This window comes from Schistocerca nitens, chromosome 1 (assembly GCF_023898315.1).
Source record: "Schistocerca nitens isolate TAMUIC-IGC-003100 chromosome 1, iqSchNite1.1, whole genome shotgun sequence".
Taxonomy (NCBI): Eukaryota; Metazoa; Arthropoda; class Insecta; order Orthoptera; family Acrididae; genus Schistocerca; species Schistocerca nitens.
In genome coordinates, this window is record NC_064614.1 from 1,206,140,190 (window position 1) to 1,206,162,725 (window position 22,536).

The 22,536-nt window shown below is 43.5% G+C and overlaps 1 protein-coding gene and 1 non-coding gene across 2 annotated transcripts in view; both read right to left on the reverse strand.

Moving 5' to 3' along the window:
• LOC126233522 (glutamate receptor ionotropic, delta-2-like) overlaps positions 1-22,536 on the reverse strand; it is a 198,045-nt gene that overhangs the window by 57,733 nt on the left and 117,776 nt on the right. The gene's annotated exons all lie outside the window — the stretch shown is intronic.
• Trnah-gug (transfer RNA histidin (anticodon GUG)) lies at positions 7,934-8,008 on the reverse strand. Its single transcript has one exon. It is a non-coding gene; the product is annotated as a tRNA-His (tRNA).

Below are 22,536 nucleotides of genomic sequence, written 5' to 3' on the forward strand. Positions count from 1 at the left end.
TAGATCCTGATGCAGTACTGCATGTTTACTGTAACCCTTGGACCTTCACGTAGTCGATGAAACACAGAGATTTCATCGGGATTGAATACACAAGACACAATGCCTACTTCTGTCTAGGGGGGTAAAGCTTCAAAGAGTGTGTGCTCTGAACCTTTCCTGAGAGTCCAGTGATAGATTCCGATTCACCACTGCAGGTTTACTGTAACCCTAGGACTTTCACATTGACGATGAATCACAGAAATTGCATCGGGATCGAGTACAGAGAGCACAATGCCGACTTCTGTCCAGGGGAGGTAACGCTTCAAATAGTCTGTGCTTTCTACCTGTCCTGGGAGTACAGCAGTATATTCCGAGGCACCACTGCAGGTTTACTGTAACCCTTGGAACATCAAATTGACGATGAAACACAGAAATAGCATCGGGATTGAATACAAATGGCACAATGCCGATTTCTGTCCAGGGGAAGTAACGCATCAAACAGTGTTTTAATCCTTTCCTGGAGTACAGTAGTATTTTCTGATGCACCACTGCGGGTTTACTGTAACCCTTGGAACATCACATAGACCACGAAACACTGAAATAGCATCAGGATTGAATAGAAAAGCCACAATGCCGACTTGTGTCCAGGGGGGGTAACGCTCAAACAGTCTGTGATTTGAGCCTTTCCTGGGAGTCCAGTAGTAGATTGCGATGCAGCACTTCAGGTTTACTGTATACCTTGGACCTTCACATTAGTGATAAAACACAGAAAGTGCATCGGTATTGAATACAAAAGACTCAATGCCACCTTATGTCCACGGGGAGTAACGCTTCAAATAGTTTATGTTGGAAATTTTCGTGGGACACCGTATTAGGTTCCGATACAACACTGCAGGTTGACTGTAATCCTTGACCTTTGCATTGTCGATGACACATAGAAATTGCATCGGGATTGAATACAAAAGGCACAATGCCGACTTCTGTCCACGGGGAGTAACGCTTCGAACAGTCTGTGTTGCAAACTTTCCTGGGAGTCAAGCAGTATATTCTGATGCACCACTGCAGGTTTACTGTAACCGCTGGACCTTCACATTGACGATAAAACACAAAAATTGCATCGGGATTCAGTACAAAATGAACAATTCCGACTTCTGTCCAGAAGGAGAAACGATTCAAACAGTCACTGCTTCGAACCTTTCCCGGGAGTCCAGTAATAGAGTCAGCTGCACCACTGCAGGTTTACCGTAACCCTTGGACTTTCACATTGACGATGAATATCAGAAATTGCATCGGAATCGAAGACAGAAAGTACAATGCCGACTTCTGTCCAGGGAAGTAACGCTTCAAACAGTCTGTGCTATGAACCTTTCCTGAGAGTCCAGTAGTATATTCCGATGCACCACTGCAGGTTTACTGTAACCTTTGGAACATCAAATTGACGATGAAGCACAGAAATTGAATCGGGATAGAATACAAAATGTACAATGCCGATTTCTGTCCAGGGGAAGTAACGCTTCAAACAGTCTGTGCTTTAATCCATTCCTCGGAGCAAAGTAGTATATTCCGATGCACCACTGCAGGTTTACTGTAACCCTTGGAACATGACATTGTCAAAGAAACTCAGAAATTGCATCGGGATTCCATAGAAAAGACACAATGCCCACTTCTGTCCAGGGGCAGTAATGCTTCAGACACTCTGTGCTTTGACTTTTTCCAGGAAACCTGTATTAGATTACGATGCACCACTTCAGGTTTACTGTATCCCTTGGACCTACACGTTGCCGATATAGCACAGAAATTGCATTGGGATAGAATACAAAAACCGCAATGCCAACTTCTGCCCAGGCGGAGTAACGGTCCGAACAGTCTGTGCTAGAAATTTTCCTTGGACACCGGTATTAGATTCCGATGCACCACTTCAGGATTACTGTAATTCTTAGACTTTCACATTGATGATCAAACAGAGAGATTGCATCAGGAATGAAAACAAAAGGCACAATAGCGACTCTGGTCCAGGGGGAGTTACGCCTCAAACAGTATGTGCTATGGAACTTTCCTGGGAGTCCAGTAGTAGATTCCGATCCACCACTGCAGGTTTACTGTAACACTTGTGCCTTCACATTGACGATGAAACACAGATATTGCATCGGGACTGAATACAAAAGGCACACCTTCGACATCTGTACATGGTTAGGAACTCTTCAAACGGTCTGTGCTTTGAACCTTTCCTGGGAGTCTAATAATAGCTTCCTATGCAACAATGCAGGTTTACTGTAATTCTTGACCTTTGCATTGTTGATGACACACAGAAATTGCATCGGGATTGAATACAGAATCACAATGCCTACTTCTGTCCAGGGGGAGTAACCCTTCAAACAGTATTTGTTCAAACTTCCCTGGAAGTCCAATAGTACATTTTGATGCACCACTACAGGTTTACTGTAACCGTTGGACCTTCGCATTGCTGATGAAATGCAGAAATTGCATGGGGATTGAATACATAGGGCACAATGCCTACTTTTGTCCAGGGGGGTAAAGCTTCAAACAACGTGTGCTCTGAACCTTTCCTGGGAGTCCAGTAATAGATTCCGATGCACCACTTCAGGTTTACTGTAGCCCTTCGACCTTTTCATCTCCGATCAAACACAGAATTTGGATGGGGACTGAATACAAAATTCACAAAGCCGACTTATGTCAGGGGGAGTAACGCTTCAAAAAAGCCTGTGCTTTGAACCTTTCCTAGGACTACAGTAGTATATTCCGATGCATCACTGCAACTTAAATGTAACCCTTGGACCTTCACATTGACGATGAAACATAGAAATTGTATGGGTATTTAATGCAAAAGGCACAATCAGCACTTCTGTCCAGGGGGGTAAATTTACAAAGAGGCTGTGCTCTGAACCTCTCCTGGGAGTCCAGTACTAGATTCCGATGCCCCACTGAAGGTTTACTGCAAGCCTTGGTACTTCGCATTGAGGATAATACACAGAAATTGCATCGAGATTCAATACAAAAGGCATAATGCCGACTTCTGTACCGAAGGAGAAACTCTTAAAACGGTCTGTGTTTTTAACCTCTCCTGGGACTTCAGTAGTTGATTCCGATGCACCTCTTGAGGTTTCCTGTAAGCCTTCGACCTTCGCATTGCCGATGAAACACAGAAATTGCATGGGGATTTAATGCAAAAGGCACAATGCCTTCTTCTGGCCAGGGTGGTAAAGCTACAAAGAGTCTGTACTCTGAACCTTTCCTGTGAGTCCAGTAATAGATTCCGATGCACCACGGCAGGTTTACTGTAACTCTTGAAACTTCACATTGAGGTTAAAACAAAGAAATTGCATCGGGATTCTATGCAAAAGGCACAATGTAGACTTCTGTACAGTGGGAGAAACTCTTAACACTGTCTGTTTTTTGAACGTTTCCTGGGAGTCCAATAACAGCTAGCGATGCAACACTGTAGGTTTACTGTAATCCTTGGAATTTCACATTGAGGATAAAAAAAAGTAATTCCATCGAGTTTCAATACAAAAGGCACAGTACCGACTTTGGACAGAAGGAGAAACTCTTAAAACGGTCTCTGTTTTTACCCTCTCCTGGGAATCCAGTAGTTGATTCCGATGCACCTCTTCAGGTTTAATGTAACCCTTCGACCTTCGCATTGCCGATGAAACGCAGAAATTGCATGGGGATTGAATAGAAAGGGCACAATGCCTACATTTGTCCATGGGGGTAAAGCTTCAAAAAGTGTGTGCTCTGAACCTTCCGTGGGAGTCCAGTAATAGATTCCGATGCACCACTGCAAGATTACTGCAACTCTTGGACTTTCACATAGACGACGAAACACTACAATTGCATCGTGATTGAATACAAAAGGCACAATGCCGATTTCTGCATTTCTCTCTTCAAAGAGTATATGATTTGAAAATCACCTAGGAGTCCAGTAGTTGATTACAATGCACTACTGCATGTTTACTGTAACCCTTTGACCTTCACATTGACGATGAAAGACAGAAATTGAATGGGGATTTAATGCTAAAGGCACAATGCCTACTTCTTTCCAGGGGGGTAAAGCCACAAAGATTCTGTGCTCTGAACCTTCCCTGGTAGTCCAGTAGTAGATTCCGGTGCACCACTTCAGGTGTACTGTAACCCTTCGACCTTCGCATTGTAGATGAAACACAGAAATTGCATGGGGATTGACTACAAAAGGCACAATGCCTACTTCTGTCAAGTAGGGTAAAGCTGCAAACAGCGTGTGCTCTAAACCTTTCCTGTGATTCCAGTAACAGATTCAGATGCACCACTGCAGGATTACTGTAACCCTTGGACTTTCACATTGACGAGGAATCACAGAAATTGCATCGGGATCGAATACAAAAGGCAGAATGCTGACTTCTATCCAGGGGAAGTAACGCTTCAAACAGTCTGTGCTATGGACCTTTCCTGAGAGTCCAGCAGTATATTCCGATGCAGTACTGCAGGTTTACTGTAACCTTTGGAACATCAAATTGACGATGAAACACAGAAATTGAATCGGGATTGAATACAAAATGTACAATGCCGATTTCTGTACAAGGGAATTAGCGCTTCCAACAGTCTGTGCTTTAATCCATTCCTCGGAGCACAGTAGTATATTCCGATGCACCACTGCAGGTTTACTGTATCCTTTGAACATCACATTGACGAAGAGACACAGAAATTGCATCAGATTTGAATAGAAAAGGAACAAAGCCAACTTCTGTCCACGGGGAATAACTCTTAAAACGGTCTGTGCTTTGAACCTTTCCTGGGAGTCCAATAATGTATTTCGATGCAACATTGCAGTTTTACTGTAATCCTTGGAACATCAAATTGACGATGAATCTCTGAAATTGCATCAGGATTGTGTACAAAAAGCATAATGCCGATTTCTCCCTAGTGGGCGTCACGCTTCAAATAGTCTGTGCATTGAAAATCACCTAGGAGTCCAATACTAGATTCCGAGGTTTACTGCATACCTTGGACCTTCGTATTGTCAATGAAATACAGAAATTGCATTGGGATTCAATACATAAGGCACAATGCCGACTTCTGTCCAGGGGGAGTAACTCTTAAAACGGTCTGTGTTTTGAACCTTTCCTGGGAGTCCAATAGGAGATTCCGATGCAACACTGCAGATTTACTGTAATCCTTGGACTTTCGCAATGTCGATGACACACAGAAATTGCATCGGGATTGAATACAAAAGCACAACGCCGACTTCTGTCCAGGGGGAGTAACGGTCCAAACAGTCTGCGATTTGAACCTTTCCTGGGAGTCCAGTAGTAATTCCGATGCACCACTGCGGGTTTACTGTAACCCTTGGACCTTCACATTAGCGATAAAACACAGAAATTGCATCGGGATTGAATACAAAAAGCACAGTGCAACTTCTGTCCAGGGGGTGTAACTCTTAAAAGTGTTTGTGCTGTGAACCTTTCCTGGGAGACCGGTATTACATTCCAATGCACTACTGCAGGTTTACTGTAACCCTTGGACCTTCACATTGACGATGAAACTCGCCTGACACCAACGTATCATGCTTTCAACGATGTCGTCAGTCTCATGATGTGGTAGTAACGCCCATTCTTCCTGCAGAGCTGCTCGCACTATTGGAGAGTGTTTGTTGGATGCTGACGTGATTGAAGCGCTCTCCCCAGTGGATACCAGACAGTGGGATTGAAATGGGGAGCGTGAGCATGTCACGTCATGCGTGTAATGTCTTCCGTTTCCAAGAAAACGTCAGCCACCAGTGCTCCATGAGGTCAATCGCTATCGTCCATCAGTTTGAAGTCTTGGCCCACAGAACCTCGCAACAACTGCAAGTGAAGTCCCAAGATCTCGTGACGGTTCGTGACTGCAGTTAAACATTGTCGATTTGCTGGCACAATTTCATGAAGAGGTATTCGATTTAACGTTAGTCCCTGCCCACACCAGCAGGCACCCTTCTCGATATCGCTCTCTTTCGTCAATTGTTTGGGTCCAGAAATCGCGTTCCAAGTTCCCTCCAGATGCGAATCCACCGAGAATCACTCTCCAGACTAAATCGGGACCCATCTGTGAAAATAACATTCGTCTACTTTTCGATTGTCCATGTGGCATGTTTATGATTCCATTCTAGACGTTCCCTTCTGTGAAGACGCGTCACAAGTAGCCATAAGCAGGTCTTCGACAATAAAGCTACTCTGCCGAAGCCTTCTACACTCCGTTTGCCTCGATACAACACGTCCAATGGATGTTGCGACCTCATATGCCAGTTGCCGTGCAGTACTAAGACGGTACTCTCGTTCCCGTAGTCAAATAACAGTCCTCTCTTCTTAAGTCACACCTGGCCCGGCACTGTCCTGGTCTTCGGGATACAGTTGCGGTCTCCATTAACTGTCACCGCATCCGGGAAACAACAGAACGATTCAAATTATGCCATCGGGCCATATCAGTTTACAACTGTCCTGCTTCCTTTCTTTCTGTGGCCCTCCACCGCAGAGAATCTGGAAGGCATCTTCTCTGTGCCATACTGCACCGTCTGCAGTTGCGTACTCAGTGGTGGTAGATATGGTGCTACACAACAAACACTGACTAGTTTCATAGGTGCACTGACGTCATCGCTGGCATGGTCCTCCGTTGACCGATATGCCATCTTCCGTGTGTAACGCTATCATACGGACATCTGGTTGACAGGTTGTATGATTATACCACGAATTAGACACCGGACGGGGAAGCAATAGAGGTGTGTTGCTTTAATTTCGGACACCAGTGTAGGACACCATGTAACGTAATGCAAAGAGAGTGTCATTCAGAGCAAGTTGTCGCAAAAACGGTTCATATTCTTCCTCTGTTGTTTATACCAAACCACCGGCGCACTGCTTGATAATTTGCGCTGCTGCCTGGTTATTTATTTGCCAAACATAATTCCAGTATCAAAGTCAATCGCAGTAGTTAGCGTCTTTTATGAACTCTGGTAGTACTTGGCACAACTTCGCCTAATTAGGTCGGCAAACGTTTCCTTCATGTAAGTACAGTTTACTTTATTACTAATACAACCTTGGTTCGATTCCCTTTCATCAGAAATCTTTAGAGAAACGAAACTAATCTTATACCTTAACCATTACACGCACAATCACGGTCAAATTAGTATCCTTTCACAGTAACATTATCGGTGTATCGCTAAATTAGTAGTAGCCGGTTATGTTGTAATGTGGCCGGCCGCTGTAGGCGAGCGGTTTTAGGCGCTTCAGTCTGGAACTGCGCGACCGCTATGGTCGCAGGTTCGAATCCTGCCTCGGGCATGGTTGTGTGTGATGTCCTTAGGTTAGTTAGGTTTAAGTAGTTCTAACTTCTAGGGGACTGATGACCTCAGATATTAAGTCCCATAGTGCTCAGAGCCATTTGAACCATTTGTTATAATGTGTACCAAGATAGAAGGGGAGGGAGCACAGGCTGAATGAGCTGGAGAATTCCGTAATTCCCCACGAAGCCAGAGACTGATAACGAAATGAAAACAATTATTATTTTTACAGGGCGACAGGCAGTTGATCGCATTTTGCTTAAGTGTAATAATCTCGCTACAGATGTTAAAGAAGTCTACGATTTACTCACAGCCAGACAGATCTTGATGCAGCGGAACGACGTTTCCGACACTGAACAAGCGTACAGAGATTTCGTGAAGGTACATGGACGTGTTTACTTGGACTGCACGCTACCATCGCTTAAGTACGAAAGGACTTGCCTTTTTAAAAAATAAGTTATACATTATAATGGCAGACCAAATAACTTTTATTGGACGCTACCGTACATTTAAAGTGCCACATATGTATGACACCATCTTCAACATGGTCACGATGTCTCTATAAACAACGGTGGGAATCCAGAATGAGATTTTCATTCTGTAGCGGAGTGTGCGGTGATATGAAACTTCCTGGCAGATTAAAACTGTATGCCGGACCGAGACTCGAACTCGGGACCTTTGCTTTTCACGGGCAAGTGCTCTACCGACTGAGCTACCCAAGCACGACTCACGCCCGGTCCTCACAGCTTTGCTTCTGCCAGTACCTCGTCTCCTACCTTCCAAACTTTACAGAAGCTCTCCTTCGAAACTTGCAGAACAGCATGTGGGACTGGGTTCTGCCTAAGAATAATGTAACTTTTCTGTATTGATGCAGATGGAGGGAGCAAGGATCCATGGTGGTGGAAAAAATGCGTAAATAACATAGAATTACATCAGAAAAAATTCACAAAAATACACCCAAATGCATGTGAAAAATCGCAAGAAGGATGAAATGGATGCAAACAAGATGAAATCTGAGGGTGTCAACCTTAGCGAAAGGCGAAAACTCAGTAAAATTGGCATGAAGTCACAAAGAGATCAAAGAAAACACATAAATAAATATTTTACTGTGGGTAGCAGATCTGGGGGTGGATAAGTGTGAAAGAGGGGGATGGCAGATGTGACTCTGTGAGGTGGAATTAGTGGGTACGAACTGGGATAGAACGGAGAAAGAGGGGGGTGGAGGGTGGGGAGGGGTTCGTAGGATGAGGTACAAGATCATGTGACATCGGAAAGTTGCAGAAATTAACATACAAAAATAAAGGAGAGTGATCAGTTTGAAGGTATAGGGTTAATGATATTAGCGGGAGTAATGTGGGACATAAGATGCAGCACCAACAATCAGCGTGGTCTTGTAGCCATCTGTCGTATGCAGCCGAGACGATTGATACAGCGTGGCTTGTAAGCAGTGTGTGTTGTGTGGTTTGTAGGTGACAGGAGAAACACAGCAAAGAAGAGAAAGGAGGATGGGCCTTGAGTACAATGATGTATTAGAAAATAGAAACAAAGGAAAACAGAAGTGGGTTAAGATCAAAGAAAAGCCATCAGGGAAAAATAAAACAATGGAAAATCCAGGATGGAATGCAACAATATTATGAAAAGGAAAGTTGCCACTCACCATATAGCGGAGATGCTGCTGATCAGATACACACTACATAAAGACACACAAGATAGTGTGATCGGAATATTTCAACTGTAAAAGATAACAAAACTTTATGAAATAGATAGTGTCAGTACTGGTTTTTTAAGAGAAACTGGAATAAAAAGAAGTAAAGCTGTGAGGACGGGGCGTGAGTCGTGCTTGAGTAGCTCAGTCGGTAGAGCACTTGCCCGCGAAAGGCAAAGGTCCCCAGTTCGAGTCTCGGTCCGGCACACAGTTTTAATCTGCCAGGAAGTTTCAACGGTGGGAATGTTGTACCTATCGTTCAATTCCTCAACGATAGAAATCGGCTCCTAGGTAACAGAGCGATTCGGGAACCGGTGAGCGAACGTCTTCATCACTGGAAAATCTGTATTTGCTCTGGATCTGTTCTTCGATTGCCTGGACGTTGTCTGCGGTCGATGACGACGGAACTTAGAACTACTTAAACCTAACTAACCTAAGGACATCACACAACACCCAGTCATCACGAAGCAGAGAATATCCCTGACCCCGCCGGGAATCGAACCCGGGAACCCGGGCGCGGGAAGCGAGAACGCAACCGCACGACCACGAGCTGCGGACTGAATGAATCCCTGATTAGCATTAACATATCTAATTAATATAATACTAGCATTTTTCTTTAAAACTAAATGATGACGTGGCAAATGGGATGGATTTAAAGAGTTCGAGAAGTCTACGGGGTACAAGTGAATGTTAGTTATTTCTTCAAGTTTGACGGAATCAGAACTCAAGTAAACCTCTGCCTCTCCAGTTAACAAATTGAAAATGAGATACGCATTAACTGTTTTATGTACAGTCATCACTTTTTGGATCTGCAATCGTCGATGGAAGTAATTTCGAAACATTTTGTTCAATTATCTCTTTGGCGTTGAATGTGATGGTAACAAAACTATCATAACTACAATAACAATTTTTAGGAATTTTGCTAGCTTCATTGAAGTAATCAGTTTGATTTACTTAATCGCCGTTATGCAATTTAAGTAACCACTCAGTGAAAATGGGATCACCATTTGCCCTCATGTTTTGAGTGAACTTACGAATTTTAACATGACACCATAAAAGTGATCGTTTAACTGTAAATTCGGCGATGGCTGTTCTACTGGCATGTCTAACGCCGGGTGATACTTGACCGATATCTGCATCGAACAGAATTATTTTGCCTCCATAAGGGATTTCGTGCCTTGAAAGTCGATCGACGACGTTTAGCGCGTCTTTGGGAACCACTGAAATCCCGTGCCAAATGATGAAGACAGAGTTATGGAGAGGTTGGCATTCTTGGTGTGAGTGGAAATTAATGAGAACGATGTGTTCAAGATTGATGCAGGTATTTTGAAAATTAGATGTGACGTGCGTCCCTCTGTTAGGAGAGTGCCAGAAAAAAATCCTCGTTTTGGAGAGTGGCAAAAAAATAACCCCTCGTTTTCACCTCATAAAATATGAACCAAAGTTTTTAGACGAAGTTTTACCGGAACTTCCCGGACCATCTGTGAAGTAACAACTGAGAATCATATTCCTTACTGAAATGTAAGACTTCCTCAGCAGATGCTTTCTGTTCTTCGTTTAGTCACTCATAAGCTGTCTTCCCATTCGGACGTTCTTCTTTTACGTTTTAGGCTTCTGTTGTGTGTTGTGCGACTATCAGAACAGGGGCTTGCAGGTTTAATTGTTGGCAAGATATTTTCCATGATATTTAAAAACATTCTCCAGTTCTAGCAGTGTGAGGTTGTAGGTTCAGATGGCGTGTGCTGCCACAGAAAGCCGTCCGCGGTGGTCTAGCGGTTCTAGACGCGCAGTCCGGAACCGCGCGACTGCTACGGTCGCAGGTTCGAATCCTGCCTCGGGCATGGATGTGTGTGATGTCCTTAGGTTAGTTAGGTTTAAGTAGTTCTAAGTTGTAGGGGACTGATGACCACAGATGTTAAGTCCCATAGTGCTCAGAACCATTTGAAGCATTTTTGCCACAGAAAAACTTCTGAATATGCGTCCTGAAACGTTTTCCACAACTTAGCTATATTGGCAGTGGCGGGAGAACAGCATATGCAGATGATGGCGAAAACTCATAATGGTTTTAAAATAAGTTTTTTAACAAAAACAGGTACTTTAAACTATTTGTGCATTTTTCATCGTTAGCGGCGAACGAAATCTTGAAAATAATATTGGATGTCAGTCATTCATCTTTATTAAATAATGCGGGAGGTATGGCGTACCGAGAAAAAAGACACCACTGATAAATAATATATTTTATGTTCGAAAATGGACGCTTACCGAAAGACAGCGGTACTGAAGCAGCTGGTATACAGGGCATCATGTCTACAGTCTCCTTGCAAGAATCAGAGAAAGATTAGATGTGAATCACATTATCTCTGTAGGGGTGTATATAACAATATATAGACCATACCCCCACCACTTACACAGAATAGGTAAGAGATCGTTATGAATGTATTGTATGACTTCTTTGGAATCAAAGAAGAACAGGTATTCAGACTGTGTTAATTAAGGAACCAGATAAATAAATATTCGAGAATATAGTAAGCTTTACGATAATCTGACGTTTCTTGCTTGCAGTCTTCACGGTAATGCTATTTTAATGGTCAGGAGTGTAGAAACGAGATGTCAGTTTCTATCTCTTGCTAACGTCATTATCAAGGTTTCTCACTTATATCTCGAATTAATTAATTGTTTATTTTTATAAGGACTGTATATCTCAAAGTGCAGTGTCTAATTAATTAATTATTTATTTTTTAGTAGAGTTGTAAATTGCTTCCTAGTTGCAGACTTGTGTGACACATCTGTTAAACAACTCACACTGCGCGCTACATGGGACCTAAAGTGTTGAGCAATACAGAAAAAATATTCATGAGATTTCTCGACTTGAAGAGCGCGCTATTCTTTATTACTTACCTCATTTGTTTCTCGAGTACCAACTGTCCACAATTTTCACTGTAGGAAACTTTGTCTTAACTTTATTTGGCCATCGCAAACAAGTAGAAGTTGTGTTCGACAAATTATAAGCAACATAAGAACGTGATTCTATTTCTGCAACGTATATTTGATACCACACCACAGCAATATTGATCGAACATTATACTACAAGAACATTACTGATAATTGTGTACTTATAAGCCTGTGCATGTATGTACGTAGAACTCAAGCAGTATTGTTACCAATCACCCAAAGTATACAGCGTTGCTAAGTGAATTCCTTTCATTGTTACCAGTCACCCGAAGTACAGAGCGATGCTAAGTGAATTCCTTTCCGGTAACCATTGCAAATCAAATGCTACGCATTGTACGGTAGTCGACCGACTGCTGCAGCTTGAGACATGCCGAAAGATTTGACGTTCGCCCCGCGGGTCACCATTCGTCTTCTGTTCTTCCTGTCGTTTCCAAGTCGCAATCTGTGCAGAATTCCTCTCTGCGTGGCGCGGCGGGTGAAGGACCTCCGGCAGGAAGAGCTGAAATGAACATCAGATCATTGAGCTGTAATGTGTTATTATCAAATACTGCCGGAAAAAAAATTTGTACACTTGGTCAGACGACTTCGAGCTTGATCTGATGATGGCATGTGCCACGTGGGGAATAATACACTCCTGGAAATGGAAAAAAGAACACATTGACACCGGTGTGTCAGACCCACCATACTTGCTCCGGACACTGCGAGAGGGCTGTACAAGCAATGATCACACGCACGGCACAGCGGACACACCAGGAACCGCGGTGGTGGCCGTCGAATGGCGCTAGCTGCGCAGCATTTGTGCACCGCCGCCGTCAGTGTCAGCCAGTTTGCCGTGGCATACGGAGCTCCATCGCAGTCTTTAACACTGGTAGCATGCCGCGACAGCGTGGACGTGAACCGTATGTGCAGTTGACGGACTTTGAGCGAGGGTGTATAGTGGGCATGCGGGAGGCCGGGTGGACGTACCGCCGAATTGCTCAACACGTGGGGCGTGAGGTCTCAACAGTACATCGATGTTGTCGCCAGTGGTCGGCGGAAGGTGGACGTGCCCGCCGACCTGGGACCGGACCGCAGCGACGCACGGATGCACGCCAAGACCGTAGGATCCTACGCTGTGCCGTAGGGGACCGCACCGCCACTTCCCAGCAAATTAGGGACACTGTTGCTCCTGGGGTATCGGCGAGGACCATTCGCAACCGTCTCCATGAAGCTGGGCTACGGTCCCGCACACCGTTAGGCCGTCTTCCGCTCACGCCCCAACATCGTGCAGCCCGCCTCCAGTGGTGTCGCGACAGGCGTGAATGGAGGGACGAATGGAGACGTGTCGTCTTCAGCGATGAGAGTCGCTTCTGCCTTGGTGCCAATGATGGTCGTATGCGTGTTTGGCGCCGTGCAGGTGAGCGCCACAATCAGGACTGCATACGACCGAGGCACACAGGGCCAACACCCGGCATCATGGTGTGGGGAGCGATCTCCTACACTGACCGTACACCACTGGTGATCGTCGAGGGGACACTGAATAGTGCACGGTACATCCAAACCGTCATCGAACCCATCGTTCTACCATTCCTAGACCGGGAAAGGACCTTGCTGTTCCAACAGGACAATGCACGTCCGCATGTATCCCGTGCCACCCAACGTGCTCTAGAAGGTGTAAGTCAACTACCCTGGCCAGCAAGATCTCCGGATCTGTCCCCCATTGAGCATGTTTGGGACTGGATGAAGCGTCGTCTCACGCGGTCTGCACGTCCAGCACGAACGCTGGTCCAACTGAGGCGCCAGGTGGAAATGGCATGGCAAGCCGTTCCACAGGACTACATCCAGCATCTCTACGATCGTCTCCATGGGAGAATAGCAGCCTGCATTGCTGCGAAAGGTGGATATACACTGTACTAGTGCCGACATTGTGCATGCTCTGTTGCCTGTGTCTATGTGCCTGTGGTTCTGTCAGTGTGATCATGTGATGTATCTGACCCCAGGAATGTGTCAATAAAGTTTCCCCTTCCTGGGACAATGAATTCACGATGTTCTTATTTCAATTTCCAGGATTGTAGATGTACTGACAATGGTTTCAACGGCGTCCGCCAAAGGATAGCACAGTAGCATAGCTACTAGACCGCAATTTATGTCTACCCATTAATAGGGAATGCTCACAGCCAGAAGGCTCGGTGCAGTGCAAACGTTGGTTGCAAGTAGGCAATCATGCCGCGGAGATGCACCTAAAGCCAACCAAGCGAAATTGAAAGGGGTCAGATTGTGGTGCCACACAAGATGGATTTGCTGCGTCATTTGTGCAACGATCCTGGTATCAGTAGTCATTTGAATATCGTCAAAGCCGTAAACTAGGTTCTAGACAACCACGCATCACAGACGTCCACCTGGATCCTCGTATTGTACGGCCAGCAGTGGCAGGGCACACAGCTGCCACAGTTAGTTAATTTGTTAGTTACTTGGTTGCGTGTTCCGTTAATCATTGACACGGTACGGTAGCCGTTATGATGTGGAACGTGCCAAGCGCACAAGAAATGCACGTATGAAACAAGATTAATATTTCTATTATTTACCCCATTCCCTTAAATGGCACAAAATGCATATACTAGATTGATTTATATATTCCTATTCAAGAATTCATCTATGGTATAGACGGAGTTGTCAAGGAGGTATGATTCCAATTTATTTTTGAAGCTATTACTGCTGTCTGCCAGACATTTTATTTCATCTGGTAATTTGTCGAAAAGTTTTATAGCAGCATATTTTACCCCTTTCTGTGCCAAAGATAGGTTGAGTAAAGGATAGTGTAAGTCTTTCTTTTTTTCTGGTATTATAATCATGAATGTCACTGTTGTTTTTAAACTGGTCCGTGTTGTTGAGAACAAATTTCATTAATGAGTAAATGCACGCTGAGGCTGTTGTAAGAATTCCCAATCTTTTAAAAATATGCCTACAAGATGTGCGACTATGAATCCCACACATTATTCTAACTACTCTCTTTTGAGCAGTGAGTCTAAATATTGAGTTACCCCAAAATATTATTCCGTATGACATCAGAGAGTGAAAGTCTGCAAGGTATTTTAGTTTACTGATTTCCATATCCTCAAAAATTGGCAATTATTCTGATTACAAAACTTGATTAACCTAGTCGCTTTCGAAGATCCAAAACATGAATTTTGCAATTAAGATTCTAATCCATATGTACACCCAAAAACTTAGTATGCTCTACCCTGTCTACTGACTTCTGTTGATGTGTTATATTTATTGAAGGAACTGTACTTTTTGCAACAGAAAATTGGATATACTATGTTTTTTCAAAGTTTAGAGCCAGCCCATTTGCAGAAAACCAATTAATGACTTTTCCAAAGACCTTATTTGCATCATTTTCAATTTAAGTTTCTTTTACTGGGTGTAAAGTTAGTTCGCCTCCACGTGGTCCACCCTGGGTAACGCTAAATGAACTAACACAACTGGCGGCAGACCGAACGAAGAATTCCTGCCCCACATCACAGTGAAACAGAACGATAGACAAAGCGCTATGCAAGATACTTACAACGGTCCTCTTAGGGACCAACTGACTAAGGGTCTCGGACCGTGCATCCGAATCTGTTATTTCAACATTGAGGGCATAAGCTGAGCAAAATGTCTAGTATCGCAGAGAATTTTACACGATAACGACATTGACCTGGTAGCCATACAGGAAACTCATGCTGAAAATAGAGCCCAACTTGAAGCTAGAGGAAGGATACTGGGATATGATCTACTTGGAGCCACGTATGACAGACACTATGGCGTTGCGACATATGTGCGTGGGGAAATAGAGGACGCCTTTCTAAAAAAAAAAAAAAAAATGGTTCAAATGTCTCTGAGCACTATGCGACTTAACTTCGGAGGTCATCAGTCGCCTAGAACTTAGAACTAATTAAACCTAACTAACCTAAGGACATCACACACATCCATGCCCGAGGCAGGATTCGAACCTGCGACCGTAGCGGTCGCTCGGTTCCAGACTGTAGGGTCTAGAACCGCATGGCCACTCCGGCCGGCACACCTTTCTAGTTGAAGCATCCATTGCAAATGATATCCATGAAGTTGTCATCAAAATAGGAGAAGTTACAGTAACTAACATCTATAAACCTCCTGCTACTACATGGCCGGCTGAAGTGATAAAGATCCACCCACACCCAAGCGTATACGTTGGGGACTATAATAGTCACCACGAAATGGGGAAATATAGTACGAATGATAGCAATGGAGACATGCTGGTCGATTGGTCCGAGGAACAAAATACATATCTGGTCTTTGATGCCAAGGACCGAGGGACATTCAGATCAGCCGCATGGAACTGCGACTATAACCCGGATCTGTGCTTTGTTTCGAGGGATACAAACGATAAACCACTGACAGCCTCTAGAAGGGTTCTGACGGACTTCCCTCATAGCCAGCACCGCCCTGTGCTTATTAATATCGGTATATCCATCCAGATAATAAGGTCTTACCTTCAACCAAGGTGGAATTTTACAAAAGCTGACTGGACAAAATTCTCTGAACAACTTGATTATACCTTGAGCTGGATCCCTCCAACCAGCAAGAGCTATGAGAGGTTGGTGGGAACGGTCATTAGCTCTGCGAAAACAGCGATCCCAAGAGGGCACCACAAAAAATACATTCCCGGTTTGACTTGGATATGCGATGACCTGTACTCGGAGTTCCTCAAGAATAGGGACCGGGAAATAGCGGATGAACTATTACATAACATCGACTTTATTAGACGGCAAAAATGGGAGAATACTGCTGAAAATCTAGACTTTTCAAAGTGAAGCCGACAAGCCTGGTTCCTACTACGTAAACTTGGAGGCGCAAATCCACCTGAACATAGAAAGGACGAAATATCTCCCAACAAGGTTGCATCCCGCATAGTTTCTGCGTCTAGACCCCCACGAGATAGAAAGCACACAACAAAAGTGAAGAAGGACTTAAAAACATTAAAAAGGACCCGTGCAATGGACTCAGAATATTCATCAGATATTCGTATCGAGGAGGTTACCAATTCCCTGAAGAAGGTTAAACCAGCAAAGCTCCGGGTTTCGATGGTATTCTCCCTGAGTTCCTCATACATGTCGGAGCCTACACAAAACAAAGGCTGGCCAAGTTCTTTACGGACATTCTCCAAGTGGGTAACATTCCTCCCTCACTTAAACGAGCAAAGATCATCGCAGTCCTGAAACCTGGTAAACCAGGCGATAGACCAGAGAGTTACCGCCCCATTGCCCTTCTCAGTATGGTCTATAAATTACTAGAAAGACTGCTCCTCAACAGAATAGGCCAAACTATACTCAAAAAAAATCCCTATCGAACAAGCAGGATTCCGTCCCTATCGCTGCTGTACAGATCAATTCCTATCACTGACAACATATATAGAGGCGGGGCTGAAGAAGAAACATAAAGCAGCTGCAGCATTCATAGACCTAACAGCAGCCTATGATACAGTTTGGAAACAGGGACTCAAGTACAAATTAATCTGTGCCGTCCCCTGAAAGAAGATAACCAACCTCATTGATGATATGTTGTCAAATAGAACCTTCAAAGTAATAATGGGGAATGAGAGAACAGATGAAACTCAATAATGGACTCCCACAAGCCTCTGTCCTTGCACCCCTTCTTTTCAGCCTTTACGTCGCTGACATGCCTGCAACCAGATCGCGCAAATTTGGTTATGCTGACGACTAGGCTCTGGCAACAGCCCACAGAAATATAGAAACTGCCGAAGATGTCTTTACGAGTGACTTAGGGATTCTCAGCGAGTACTTTAGAAAATGCAGGCTACAGTCTAGTGCTACAAAGACGGAAGAATCTGCCTTCCATTTGAACAACAAAATGGCCACCAGAGAACTACATGTATATCTAGACGGGAAAATACTAAATCACAACAAACACCCGAAGTACCTTGGGGTTACCCTAGATAGGACACTAACATTCAAAGAAAACCTGACGAAAACTGCAGCGAAACTTAAAACACGCAACAACATATTGCAGAAGCTCTGTGGCACTACTTGGGGCTCCACAGCATCTACCTTAAGAACATCCGCACTTGGCTTGGTGTATCCAGTGGCAGAATACTGTGCCCCAGTGTGGGTCAACAGCAAACACACACACATGGTAGATAGCCAACTTAATGCAACAATGCGTATTATATCAGGCACAATCAGGCCAACTTCTGCAGTGTGGCTGCCCGTTCTCAGTTAACATAGCCCCTCCTAACCTGCGCCGAGAACACACTCTGGTTAGAGAATTTCAAAAAGTCATGACCAACCCTCAATTACAAATCCATGAAGATACTCACGACATCCAAGGAAACCGACTCGGGTCTAGGCATCCTCCACTAAAGACCACACAGGCGCTGCACCAAACCAACTTTAAAATAAATGATCGGTGGAAAGAGGAATGGGAGAGCAGAACAACAGTAAACTGCCACAGTATGCCATGCATCTTTAGTAAACCAAAAGAATTTGATTGCCCTCGCAAAGTTTGGTCAACTCTTATTGGCATCAGAACCAACTGTGGGAGATGCGCCGACTCCTTACACAGATGGGGTAAACTTCCTTCGGCCGCTTGCGACTGTGGCGCTGAGAGACAGACGGTCAAACACATCGACTATATATTATCTAAGCTGGACGTTTGTTTGTGATTGCTCTTCTGTGAGTGTAAATTTACAATTGGTGGTGTCCTTATATACAAACTGTTATTTATTGCTCTGTTTATACATATGTGATTCTTTCTTTCTTTTTTTTTTTAATCGTGTTGTTTCAGTAATTTTTACTGTGATGTTATGAGCCATACGCTAAATAAATAAATAAATTTTACTGGATTAATAACGATACTTGTATCATCAGAAAACAGTGTCAGTTCAGCTTCCTGTTTCATATAGGAAGGGAGGTCGTTCACATATATCAAGAATAGAAGGGGACCCATGATTGAACCCTGTGGAACACCTATTGTAATTTCACTCTAGTTAGATGAAGTGGCAAACTTATTTAAATCACTTGACCCATATAAGGGAACTTTTTGCTTCCTGTTCCGTAGGTATGACTTAAACCACTCATATGCTATTCCATTTATACCACACAGTTGTAATTTCTGTAACATAGTGTCATAGTACACACAATCAAATGCTTTGGACAAGTCACAGAAAATTCCTATTGGTGACATTTTACTATTTAAAGACTGTATTATGCGGAGAGATAAGTGGGCTTGTGAGCTGAGATGTGTCAAAAAAATGTTCAAATGTGTGTGAAATCTTATGGGACTTAACTGCTAAGGTCATCAGTTCCTAAGCTTACACACTATTTAACCTAAATTATCCTAAAGACAAACACACACACCCATGCCCGAGGGAGGACTCGAACCTACGCCGGAACCAGCCGCACAGTCCATGACTGCAGCGCCTAGACTGTTCGGCTAATCCCGCGCGGCTGAGACGTGTCAACACGAACTGTTGTGAACCGGTTATTAGCAGTGGGTTTACGGGCACACACTCCTCTAGCCCGTTTTCCACTCACGCAACAGCATCGACGTGGCTGGCTCGACTGGTGCCTTGAGAGGATCACCTGGAAGATGGAATGATGCGCCGTGATCTTGAGAGATGAAAGCAGATTCTGCCTGCACACAGGTCGTTTGTGCATATGACGTAGACCTGGTGGATTCGTCCCAGATACTCTGGCACCACCTGAGGCCTTATTGTCTGGGTGCGATAGGCTACAACTCTCGTTCACCTTTGGTGTTTCTGGATTGGACGCTAACCAGCGCACGGTAGATGCAGAATGTTGTTAGACCCGTTCTTTTGCTGTTCACAGAACAGGAAGGCGATGTGTTACTCCAACAGCATAAAGCTCGCCTTCACACTGCTCGTGAAACTGAATGTGCCCTGCAAGACTTGGAGCAACTTCCCTGGCCAGCGCAATCTCGAGACTTGTACCTAGCTGAGCACGTGTAGGAGATGCTAGGAGAGACGGTACTCGTCTGGCTTGTCAACCAACAACTCTTACAAGACTAGTGAACAGATGAGCAGGTGTGTCGTAACGAATCCCAGCCAGCCAGCCATCTATACGTTCGACTGGACGCGACGCCGGAGTCAGCGCCTGCATTCCGCCCGTGAAACTACACCACGCATTAATATCGGTGTTTTGGCACGGGTCGTTACCCGCTACCTCTGAACCGTTTTTCCTATTAATCTGTAAATGTCCTCATTTCATGTACTCTATATGCATTGTGCGACAATAAATCTTGAGTGATCTGGAAGCCTGTAATAGGATGTACTAATTTTTTTCCAGCAGAATAATTTTTCAGCGAAAGTATTTAGTGTTTAAGAAAATTCATCCTGTATTAATATGGAAGTTAGTTTTCATCAACAGTAAACAAATATGTCTAATGTTTCATGTCAGGAACAAATAGACATTTCGAAAAACTGGCCATCCAGTCCTGAGATACCCATCTCTTTTGACACTCCCTGGGTTGGCAAGAACTCCATATTCCATGGATGGATTACTCTGCACAGTTCGATCTCATGATCTGTAATGCCATCCCATCTTTAAATTAAATTTTTAAATTTTGAATAGAGGAATTTGGCTATGTTCAGTTTTTCGCTACTTGAATACTTCCTGTATCTAAAATTGTCTATGCAAGAATATTGTGTTTAGTTAGTACTAATAGCTTTGAAACTTATCTTAAATTTACATCATTATATGTTAATATTCATATTGTATTTATGTTTCATGTTAAATATTAACTTCATATATAATCTTATACAGAGAATATAGTGAAATCTGTTCAACTTCAGGGCACATGCATTCTGGAATTGCATGATAGAGAACCTAGTTTTAGTTGATACCATGTATTCTAGAAATTTCTCTATTTTTATTTTATTTATTTTCTATTTTGTATTACTGTATTGCTTTTATAAATTATGCTGAATTCAAACATCACTTACTGAATTATATAGTGCACCAACACGCAGACCAAAATCCAGGGCAGAAATATTAGAAATAGGTCCGCCTCGTGGCAGGAGAGGGCAATGGAATGGGTGCTTGCCAAGCTAACCTAACTTGTGAGAAGCCATGATGGCCAAGAGACCCACATGGTGCCTGGCTTGTTACTTGTCTTAAGTAGCACACAGCCCACCTTAGTAACCCGGGTGGTGGGCTATTCTGTAGTGTTTAATTGAAACAAAATGTTCGATCTCATTCACTCTCTGATATTGTGCTCATTGACGTCGATGATGTTTGATGATTCTTTCTGTCAATTTACTCTTTGATGAGCCCTCAATGTTTGCGTAACTCCAACACTTACAATACATATGTGGCTCTGTCTACGTGCATGTCACGTTTCTGAAAAAGCGCTTCAATACACTTGACACAAGTTTTTACACACCCCAAAAGATCTCAATAATTTGAACTACTCTTCCTTACACTTAACGTATCACATACTTTTTTAGTGTACGTCCTAGAAAAAACAGGACAAGAGCTTTTTATGAAAAGTGCACTCTAATAATGCGCGACATTTTTTCAAACCCCAGATTTTGTTCTACACCTTTGCTGTTCAGGCAAGTCATAGAAACATTATTACCGCATGTATTCAAATTTTATTCAACCTACTCGAGGAGGCCCTGTCGTATCACTCTCTCTAGATGTCTGCCACACTTGACTTTCATCTGAAGCAAGAGTGTCAAACTCAAAAGCTGACATGGGCCAGATGAACATCTTCTCTGTTTCGGGAGAAAACTTATATGTAGTAATTAATTTCAAAACTGACCCATAGTGAATGTCTGAAATTCTGTATATGACAGATTTATACCCTTCCATAACTGGAAATAGATGCTCGCACCTTCCAAACATGGAAAATAATTTCATCGCGTCTTCCAAACAAGGATCCTAATTTCAGATGCAATTTTTTTTATTTTCGAACGGGGTACGCAAATATTTGTAAAATAAGGGTACTCGAATTCCACTACATTTTGTCTTTAGATGTGAATCACCCTGGATCTCAGTTGCATTTGATCGGGTGCTGATTCTTCATTTACTACATAAATCCAAGAGAACAACTAAAACTTCTTTTCCAATAATTCAAGATCTACAAACTCATTTGTGACACTCAGGACATTTTCTACATATGTTTTGTGTCATGTTTATCCACTAAAAATTAATCCGTTCATGTTTGCTGTCTCGCCGGCCGCGAGTTTGACAGCCTTGGTCTGAAGCAACGAACTACTATACACTGAGGTGGTAAAAGTCATGGATAGCGATGTGCACGTATACGGATGGCGGTAGTATCTCGTTGACAAGGTATACAAGGCCAGTGCCTTAAAGGAAAAGTCATTTGTACTTAGCTGATTCATGTAAAAAAATATTTCCAACGTGACTATGGCCATACTACAGTAATTAACTAACTTTGAACGCGGAATGATAGCTGGTGATGGAGGCAAGGGATATTCCATTTCGTTCAATATAACGAGACCCACAGTGTCAAGAGTGAACTGATAATACCAAATGTCAGGCATTACCTCTCACCACGGAGAACGCAGTGGCCCACGGCCTCCACTTTAAGACCG